Genomic DNA, 11,424 nt, shown 5'->3' with positions numbered 1-11,424 from the left:
AAAATGATTTTTTTATTTAATTAACGATTGAATCAAGAATTAGGTCAATAATTAAAGAGATTAACGCAAGATTAGAGCAAATCAAATAATGAGATTGAAAGATCCGCAAGCTTCGTTTGTGTGCTAGCATTCTTTAAAAATATACCTTAAAAAAATATTACATATTTTCTCTAATTTAATAAACTGCAGTATAAAACGAGATGAAGAATTTGTATAGGAAAAATCAACTTTGAATTCGACAAAGAATCTACTATTAAGATTTTATACACGACAAAAAAATGCGACGTCAATATATTTTTGTCTTACGCACTTCGTTTTCGGAGATTTGAGTAGCACATTTACTTTATGGACATACAAACGAAAGGATCGTAAAGTCACGCGGTTGTCACATTGACTCGCTCGCTCGCTCGCGCGAAGAACGTCGGAGCGACAAAATCGTAATCTCGGCGACACGTCGGATAATTATTCGGATATCCTCGAGAGAAGAATGCCCGAGGTATCTAGATACCTTTAATGGGGCAAGCTTTCAGCCGCTTATCTGGCCAAGGCTCACTCAGGCTTTTACCCGGTCCCGCTCTCTCACCCGCACAGATAAAATACACTCGTAACACATCCTCTTCCCCTTCCCCCTACTTGTCTTTTCCCGCCGTCGATATAATTAACCGCTATCGCCACGAGAGCGAACGGTCCCCGTTTTTCTGCCTTTTTTTTCGCCGGATCGAAATTCCATTACGAACCATTTATTTTATGCGTGCGTGCGTGATCGTCGTCCTTACGAGGAGAGAGCGGACGCGGTCCGATAAGGGACGCCGGCTACGCCCGGACTAACGTCGTTACGTTTGCGAATGAACATCGCGAGAGGAGAAACGGTAAAGTTCTGGTAAATGGGAAATGGCCGGGGAATTGAAGCCCAAGGGTCTTCTCTTACGGGGATTGTCATCTTATAAGTTTGAGAAAATCGTGTTTTTGAAAATGCAGCGTTATAGAATAAATAAGATTTTTAATGTCACTTTTTAATTATCTAATATGGTAGAAGATTAGTGTGTCTTAATTATTAGAACAAATATTTCTTAAAGTAAGAAAAAGAGGGAAAATAAAATTTATTTCTACAACTTAGTTTACCATTTTTCTGTCATCTTTACAATTTTGTAATATGATTGTTTTTTTGTTTTCTATTTTAAAAGCAAAAAACGATTAAGAGTAAGAATTAATATTACATAATTAATAATCAAAGAAATTAAATAATAAAATGAGATAATAAAATGGTATAGTAATAATTCATAACTAATTACAATTCTAAATTGCGAAGCTACATTACGACGCACAGAGGAGATAAATTACGTAAATTATCTTAATGTTGTATCATCAATACAGTATTGTATGGCAAAGTTATTACGTCAGGAATTTACTCCAATATTGTGTACATGTAAATTAATTAAAACGGATTGACAGGACGCGAGATTGTTCGCTGGGCAACTCGATTTCCACACTCGCCGCGGCTAATAAACCTTAATTAACGATCGCTATCTCGGATAATTTTCCTGGCGCATACCGATCGCGAGACTTCAACGTAAGTTAATCAACGTTCTATTAGTAATAAAAATTGCAATTTTTTCTCGATGGCGAGGAAATGACCTTCATCACGCGCATACACATAACGCAAGAATCCTCTTCGGCGGTGTGGTTCCTACTATCTCATTTCAAAATAGAAGAAGATAACAGGCTGATGCTCGGAAATGCGTAATTTAATATTTTTAGCCGGTCGAGCAAACTCGAAGAGTGACTCACTCGTGCACCGTCAATCCGTCTCCGGAAGTTAATCTCATGGGAACACGGTTAATCCTATGGGATTATGTAACGCCGCAGTGTTTAAGCGCCGGAAATCTCTAAAACTCCACGTTCGCCTAGATTTAGTAAATTCCCCGCGATTTGCCTGGTACACATTTTTATCAATCGGATTCGCACGCATGTTTGCAACTCATCGACTGTCAATGAATTTATAGCTAATGTTTATCATCAATTAATTAATATTTCAGATTTACTTGCATATGAAATGTTCTACAATTTTTAATATATAATTTTGTGAACATATTTTTTTTTTTTTTTGTTGCATTACAATCTTGGCTATGAAAATACATAGGATATTTTTAACAAATTCTAATGCATAAGAATAGCGTTTATAAGAATATGCATTATCAGAATCTTTACGGAGTAATAGATATTGAATTATTTCCTTCATTGAAGAAGAAATCGATGTATGTTCGAGGAGAAATATATCGATGCTGATCCTGTCAGATGCGTATTATCGTGCCAATTTGAAAAATCTTGATATGACGAAGATTGTATTATCGGACTAGTTTTAAGTGGTCGTTCTATTAAATTCTTAGAAATTTTCTGCGCATGAAATTTAATCAATAGATATCGTTCGAAAGACTGCAAAAACAAAAGAATATTTTATAATGATGATGTCTTATATAAAAGTACAATTTTTTCAAATACTTTCTTTCGTTGGCATTTCACAGAAAAAGACATTTTTCGATTCTATTTCAATTTATAAAGCAATTTTTGTTAAAGTGTACCGTAAGAAACAGTATTTTATCTCTCAAATAATAGCGTATCATAAAAATTTCTGCTCTTAAATAAGATAAAATAAATTCATATATTTTTGTAATTATATCCAGATGCAATATAGTATCTATTATAATTGTTATATTAAGAAATTTATATATTATTGCCGTTTTTTTAACGTACTTTTATATGTAATATTATATTATTATTTCATAGCTCTAATGTAAGATACTCCTTTTTTCTCTTCTCGCTATCTTGCTGTGAAGTATGTATTATTTCAGTCGGAGCTATTCATGAAATGATGAATCTTTTCAGATATACTCCTTTTATTTATTGTCTCTGCAATACGCAAGCTATTATTCCGCTTCCGGCGCCATCGGAATGTTTCTGCATGCTTTGTAAGACCGGTCTTCCGCATAGGAGCTTCTCGTGCTATCTCGTGGTTACTTGTAAAAAGAGTACAGATACGATTGCGGTTTATATTTGCCGCGGTGCGAAACGTCTCCGCCGCTCTTATCCTCTCTTAGCTAAGCTAGTAGAAAGTACCAGAAGCGACGGCCCTTATCGACTTCCTGGAGCTCATTAATGTCCAGCAATACTAATTAAAGAGACGCGCGGGCATTTTGTCATTGTTTGTGCGCTTCCGGTGAATCTGTAATCAGTTCCAACTATCTGCACGGAAAAGTGAGATAAAATCCGGTTGTCGCACTATCTTCATGTTAAATAAAGTGATCGTGATACGTAATCACCGGCGCGGCATCGATCGATAAAAAACCTAGTAAAAATGAGACGCAGTATTTTCGATCTTATGGAATCCAGTTGATTTACATGTCAATATTGAAAACAAAATATCATAGCTCGAAATAAGCAAAAATATTGTCATAGAATCACGGTATTTAGGCTAGAAGATCAAATGACATTTGAGTCCATTCTTGATCATTTTCGGAGTTTTCAGGAATATTATAATAAATGTATATTATAATAATTCGTGCAATAATTTAGAGAAAAAGAATAGTTTTATGCTTTCTGTTAATACAGCAAAAAAAATTATATCAATAAAAGATTGAAAAAGGCAAATCTCTTTCGTCATAAATAGATCGTCATAAATAAACTTGAATAATTTTAACATTAAAATGTATAGAAAAATATATCTATCAAATATTATAAATATAATAAAATCATACATACTTATATGTAGTAATGTTTATACTAAAAATATTGCCGTTTCTGACGTTTTTTAACAGAATTATACATATATATATATATATTCTTTTTTCAAACATGCAACTTCCTCTCATAATTATTCGCTATTCTACTCGCTTCGATTTCTCTTAGTTTCAAAGATCGCCGGTTACCAAGATTCCCGGAGTCAAGCTGGTTTCGGTCCACGGAAGGCATGTCTCAATATTTGGGAAGATATAATCGGCTTATAGTCTCGAGCCAGTAACTTAGGATCGGGCCCTACCTGTTCGCATTCGTATTCCACCGACTTGACACGTGAACGGATCCGCATATCTTTCCAGGAGAATAAGTAAGAGGAAGAGTTAACGGAGAAAGAGAAGAGAACGGGAGGGAAAGGGGGGGGAGAGAGAGAGAGAGAGAGAGAAGGGAAGAGATGAAGAAGGAGATGAAAGGGGGGAGAGAAAGAGAGAGGCGGTAGGAATGAGGCCCCCACGAACGTCGTATCGACTCGGTAAGGAACACGAGATTTCAATTACTCGGCTACCATTTCATCAAACCAGGACTTTAGGTCTCCCTCGTGTCCGCAGAATCCTCCCGAGAAGCCGCCATGTCACCTTTAACGAACGACGAACGATGAACGAGACTGCATACCGGACGATTTCGTTCTTCCCTCTCCTCTTTCCTCTTTCTCCCCTCCCCTCCCCCTTTTTCAATACTCTTTCTTCTTTGTCGGTTTCTGGGGAAGAGTTCAAGAGAGAATATTCGAAGAACTCGTAAATTCATTTTTCATTTTTTTTGTGCCACGCGCAATTTCCGGATAGAGGATGTTTCAAGCGTGCTAATCTTTTTGGTGATTTCTTAGAAGTTTTATATTTTTTAAATAATGGATTCTACTATTCAATTATAAAAAATTCTCGCAATGTTCGCGCGAGCCAAAACAATTAAATTTTTCTAAATACATTTTATCATTGAATATTTATTGAGAATTTCATGCTTTATTAGACGCCCGGAATGTAATTCTCTAAAATAATTTAATATTTTATGCAGTATCAATTTGCGTGTTCTACAATCGTAACAAATTGCACGGCTTTAGTTAAGTTATAAATGAAATAAAGCGCAGAATAACTCTGCTATATTTAACAAGTCATAGCAAAAAGCTAGTCGACGTATAGTGACAGGTATACTGTCATGTTAAATTTCATTTTGCGAAATTTGCATATCCAATTATATTCGTTTTATAGTTGGTTTTAAAGTTTGCTATGTTATATTTTTTACTTTCAGTCATAGAAATACTTTGAACATTTTAGCACATTTCAAGTTTTATTCACATTCTAACAAATTAATGTTATTAAATAAAATACTATTAGATAGTGCTTTTCTGCTTAATTTTCGCAATTGTTCGTCAACGTGTTAGAATCGCTTTCGTGAAAAGAGATCTCATTCATTACCTGATTTGATTTGACTCGAGAAGCTACTTTTTTTATTCTGTAACTTCTGTTGTAGATAACCGATCGTAAACCCCACGTCCGTTATCTGGCAGGAAAGTTCCGCCGGACATTATTATTACGCTCCAGTCCGAAACTGGGTGAAATTAAAGAAAAACAACGTCGGCCATAGTTTAACGCGCCATCGATAAGCCCGCGGGTTGGGCTTATTACTTTTTAATTAACGGCCAACGCATTTGAGGTTTGTTCTTATCGATGGACGGATCATTTTCCTACCTTTTTTATCTTTGCCTTTTTACTATAGTTGAGCGATGAAAGAAAGAACATAATTTCGGAAAACATCATTTTCTAAAAATACAAAGATTGTATGAAAAAAAAATTAATCATAATTTTTATGCAATCGCACCAACGCAGAGATATTTAAAAAATCTCATATCTCTAATTTTCTTTAATTATGCATATAACGATAATTTAATAGTAGATAAAAAAACGTAACAATAGTTGTATTTGGAAGTATAAAATATTTCATTACATTTAAAAATTAACACACTAAATATTTTCTAAGTTTGGAAAAGAAATAATGTATTGTTTCACGAATTGTCATTCATCCATGGATTTGTTGCTGAATATCTAATTTTTATAGATCATCCGTGCGTTTCCGTGTTCATAAGTCGCGTCGAGGTATAATAATATTTATCGAGTCTGACGGGAATGTATTACGCCTATTAAAATGTATCCTTCGATATAATCGTTGTCGAACGAGATAAAATCGGCTCGTAATAAAATCATAACGAGAGTGTGCCGCGCGCGGGCGGGGTATCTCAATTATTTCGACGAGGCGCATCGGAGAAGAGGTGGCTTTCGCAGAGGAGGGAGAAGCCAGCGTTGTGGATTTAAAGCGACAGTATCGGGGGTTTATACCGGGAATTATTTTACAATTTTATAGGAAGAAAGCGACCGCGTTTCTACGTTCTGAATTTTACAGAGAACATATGTATCCCATCCCACTCCTCTCTTATCCTACTTTCAGTCCTGTTACGTTTTACGTGCGTCCTCGCTGTAAGCTACTTCGATATAATATCCAGAGACAAAGAAAATGTACACGTATTCCGTGGTCATATTTGGTTCGCGAATACGCGACTCATCGATGATTAATCACGAATTAGCCACGTGGATCCGAGTTCGTTTCCTTGAAACAAATATGAAATTAAAAATATGCAATGTTTATTAAGTCGATACAAATATTTACGTATGCGTTGATAACTCTTAAACACCATAAGGTTAATTCGTTATCGACAATGATTATTGCAAATAACATTTTTTATATACTTAGGGGAATTCTTTAATATTTTATATTATAATAATATTTAATTGTATGTGTATGCTATTCATTTTATATATCTCGTCAAACATTGCGATATATCAAACTGTATTAAGAGGGAAAACCAGTAAGTTTTTTGTTTCAGAACTTTCATTGCTACGAAAGCGCCCGTTTTTTTAAAGCGACTCACACTATTGTAGCTATAAATATTAATATTTTTTAACGAAAATTTCAGAAATAAAGTGATTTGAAAAAAAAAACTAATTATTTACCAGAAAAATCGTTAAAAATAGCTTTCTTTTCAGCTGCTATATTGGTTTCCCCTCTAAAAAATATAATATATTGACGAATTATGTAGCTTTTTCTTGTAATGAGATTAATGTAACACTTCTTCTCTTTCGTATTTACGTGAGATAATATATGTTGGCATCGTTTAACGTGCAGAATAAGAATTTTTAATTTAACGATTTGTTTGCTGAGTACCCGGTTATGATAACGTCATTCTTATATATGAAGAGCACATCAACCCGATAATATCCCCGATATTCTCGCGAATATAACTGCCAGTGAAGATTTTAAGACATCGTTTTCCTTTTCAAGCACACATATCCTGTCTTTTTTCTGGTCTCCTCTCTCATCCAGCCAGTCTCCACCATAATAATTGCAATCACCAGAACGACGAATGCAGAGTCATTCTCATCACGCTCTTACATGTTTCAGCAATGAAATAATCAGTTAATTTCGCGACAAACCTCTCATCCTTTTAACAACGAACTGTAAACACTTTGTTATTGTATACACGCCAATGAACATATATGCTATTTATTTGTTTGCGTTCATCGTTCGCCTTTAATTTAATTGGATAATATGCGTCGTTTGTTGAATATTTATTTATATATATTTATATACGAATTAGCGATACCTGTTAAATAACATTTATTATACGCATTTATAGATTTTCCTAGTTTAATAACATATATACACATGTGCAAATGAATATGCAAATGAATAATAACTATTTAAATTTATTTAACCATTTAAATCTATCTAGTTACTGATGCGTTATGTTTTCTACATTATTTCATGGATACAAGTGATATAGCGTAGACTAGATTGATGTCGATTAAATTATTTAATTCTCTGTTGCAGATAATCTCTTGTTGTGAATAATAATGTACGTATATATTGTGATTATAATATATATACATATATATATATATATATATATATATATATATATATGTATGTATGTATGTATGTGTGTGTGTGTGTGTGTGTGTGTGTGTGTGTGTGTGTGTGTGTGTGTGTGTGTGTGTGTGTGTGTGTGTGTAGATAAATTATATTTAATAAATCAAGAATTGAAATAGATTGCTTAAATTAATCAATTTTATTTTGAATATTAAAAAATACAGTTTATTAATATTACATATAAAAATTCAATTAAGAACGCATTTCCAATATATTTTTCGCGATGTCAGAACAAATTCGAATATCGCGATACACTTCGTAAAATCTCGTGATCCCGTCTCTGTGCATTTCGTGAGCCGTTGACGACAAAAAAACGACTCTGCGAACGAGGGGCCTCTCCGTTCTCCCGCGACGAAATTTACCGGTCAGATGAAATTCAACTGTCATTCCAAATAACTATTTACAACTTGCTTACAAGAAGCCAAGGTGGATTCTTGTATACGAGAGTACGCGTGCGTCGGCTTCCGTCCGCTTACCTGGCCCAAGCTTGCCGGAGAGAGGGACTCCGGCGGAGTTTGGGCCCGCCTGCATTTCGCCTGCAGGGCGGTCTGCCCTCATTAGACACCGCTCGCTCGCGCACGGACACGTACACGCGTCCCTCAGCGTGCAATCATCCTCCGAGATCTCCGTCATTCCCTCGAATGACTTTTCGCCTTTCGTGCTGCGCGGACTCCGAGACTGAGGCCGGTACCCGCCCCCAGTTGGACTCGATGGTTGCACCCTAATCTGTCCCCTTCGCCTTCTCGTCTCGTCGTTTGCCGACAATTGTATTCCGCGAGAAAGAGAAAAAGAGAAGGAAAGACAAAAAAAAGAGAGAATCACATTATAAATATAAAATTATTATTTAAAAAAAAAAATATATATATGTATATATATATGTATATAAACATTACGAATATATTTGATATATATACTATATACTCATGAAATATTTTACATATATGTGTATATCTTTTGGATTTTAAATCTTATTTCATTTTAAACAATATTTTGGAAATTTAAACTTTATTAAAATGTGCACGTATGTATAATTCAGTGCGAATATTAGTTTAATTCTTAATAACAGGTAGTAAACTTGGCATCTGAAAGGCCTAAATGATGCGTGTTGAATACAAGATCACGTTTAATTTTTTTTTATCGAAACGACCGTCCACATGACACGACGACTAATTCCGTAGACTCGTTACATGAAGTTTCAGAAAGAAAGTCGACAGGAGTAGACAGACGCATTCAAAATGATTCCCGTCTCAGTGAGGATCTCGAACGAGAATCTGGTGTTCCACATCCCTGCGCGTACGCAATCTCTTCCGCGCGTTCCCTTTTAATTCATCCTACCTTCTCTCATCGTGTTCCTTCTTAGGTTGTCTCTTCGGTCGACCGTTCATTCGGATATTGCCAAATATCTCGGGCAGATAAGGCAGGAGGGCCGTCTCCATGGCGCTTTGTCCGATGTGCACAATGGCGCACGATGGGAGAATAATAAGAAACTGGTGAATTCTCGATATACCGGGCAGAGGAAATCGTAGGAGGAAAAGAGAGAAATAAAGGTAAGAGAGAAGAAAGAGTGAAGAGAGAGGAAGGTAGATACTTTGGAGACACTGCGAGAGACAAAAGATAAACTCGACAGAGATTTTGCGATACGATCCGCTAAATCTACATTTATATATTCCTATCTACTGTCTTCCCTCTTCGATCTCTTCATGCGTTGGCTGATCCTTTAAAAAAAAATCTGATCAAATGATACGCCAAAATATTTTAATTATCGATATTTGAATAACTGCTTAATTTTGTCTCCATTTTAATTTATTCAAATTTATCGGCAAAATACATTTTTGTTTTTGACGCGATCCTGATAACTTGTATACGTCACGAAGAAGATGTATCCTTCGGAACTACTGTGCTTACGCAAAATCGTCGGAATGCCTGTCAGAATGCATCGGGTTCACGGTTCGACTCGAGCGAATCTAACGGCACGTATCGACACGCCAATCATAATATATGTACGAATGTTCACACAACACATACACGTACGCACAACCTGTCGGAATCTCTAGCGTTAGTGACAAGAAACGCCTCTCTCCAACGCGCGATCAGACCCTGCGGCTACCTCCCCGACATCCATAATTGGAATCGTTCTTCGATGACGTCAGTGACTAGGCAGCGGCAGTGTAACGTTGACGGCACGTGTTTTCTGTAATCACATATAATTTTTTTCTTGTTATACGTAATTTTAATTCTTACATTAACATTTTAGTATACTTTAGAGACTAAAACAATTGAAATAGTATGTCGTAGAAATTATTTCAAAATATTTTGAGAATTAAAATCTTTAATTAAGCTACTATTAAAATAAAATTATTTTGAGGTGAATTGAGATGATTTTTTGGGGGATATTTCGGTTTTTGACTTTGATTATATTTTTTAATTTTGAATAAATCTCTTTATGCACGTAACAACCGGGATTTATACTTAGAACATTAATTGCTTTATTAAAACATTGATGTCAAACTTTATATTTCGTTCGAGTTGAATACTATTTGTAATGTCATGTACTAATTGCTATATAACGAAAGCTGAGATAATTATGCATAATCTTCAAAGATTAGACATTCAAGTATGTGAGACATGCATTCTAGGAATATCCGATGATGGGTACTTAAAATGTCTGATGTACAATGAGTTGTCATTTTGCATGTGAATAGAAACTTTCGTCATTACGTAGTCGTCAATGACGTGATTAAAGCTATTATTATCTTTGTAATTACTTCAATATACGTCGAGGTCTTTATGAATGTGACGAACATACACCGTTTGAAGCATTACATTTCTCTAAAAATGGAGAGAGCAGAATATTTTTACTTGTTGCATTTTTATCCGCTAATGTAATGTACATATATGTACTCATTAATTGCATAATCGTTTTAATATAACAAATCTTTTCATATTTTTATACTATCCAAAAAAATTCAAAGTTATTCCTTCAACAAAAGGTGGTTCGGGACAAAAATATATACGTCTTAATAAATTCGTGGATGACGTTTCCTACGCCACAAAGGTCTTAACTTTGATTAAAACAGGAAAGAATGGTCGTGTTACTGAATCAACCGCGTAATGACTCTTTCAAATCTTGCAAAACCACACACGAAAAGGGTTTCCCACATTCACGCGAATTCGCGTCGCGCTTCAGAGAAGGAGAGAACGCGCTGCGTTCTCTATAAACCTGGCAGAGAAAATCACAGTAAAAAACATCACAAAGCGACTTTGTAATACACGGGAGTCCATTTCAGTTTGGCGAAATACATCGCCGATCCCAACACACAGTCGATATTCCGCAGTTACGAGCACGTAATCTCTGTCCGTAATAACTCTCTCGATTTCTTTTTTTTTTTTCTTTGTCCTTCGTTCTCTCTCTCTCTCCTCTGCCTTTTCTCGCTCTCATTCTCTTCAGAGGTCCGAGAGAACCTGCCCTACTGGTCGATCCGCCGTTGCTTCTTCGTAGTGGACTCTTCTGTTCGTCTACCGTTTACATGAGCAACACACCCCGTTCCGGTCCCTTACCGATCTTGTTGTTGCGATAGCATCACCGAACATACGCGGACACGTTTTGTCTTCTAATGATCCAAATAGAAATTATTCTCGGCCGCCTACAGAGCTCGACCC

At 35.6% G+C, this 11,424-nt stretch overlaps 1 long non-coding RNA gene across 2 annotated transcripts in view; it reads right to left on the bottom strand.

Moving 5' to 3' along the window:
- Nucleotides 1-9,547: 9,547 nt before the first annotated feature.
- LOC126850882 (uncharacterized) overlaps nucleotides 9,548-11,424 on the bottom strand; it is a 180,671-nt gene continuing 178,794 nt past the window's right edge. For both annotated transcript variants that reach the window (XR_007687608.1, XR_007687609.1), the window contains exon 4: nucleotides 9,548-9,955. This is a non-coding gene — a long non-coding RNA (uncharacterized LOC126850882). The remainder of the gene's footprint in view (nucleotides 9,956-11,424) is intronic.

Source organism: Cataglyphis hispanica, chromosome 1 (assembly GCF_021464435.1).
Source record: "Cataglyphis hispanica isolate Lineage 1 chromosome 1, ULB_Chis1_1.0, whole genome shotgun sequence".
In the NCBI taxonomy this organism is placed as follows: Eukaryota; Metazoa; Arthropoda; class Insecta; order Hymenoptera; family Formicidae; genus Cataglyphis; species Cataglyphis hispanica.
The sequence above is the reverse complement of the archived record's forward strand: the minus strand, read 5'-3'. Positions and strand labels throughout refer to the sequence as shown.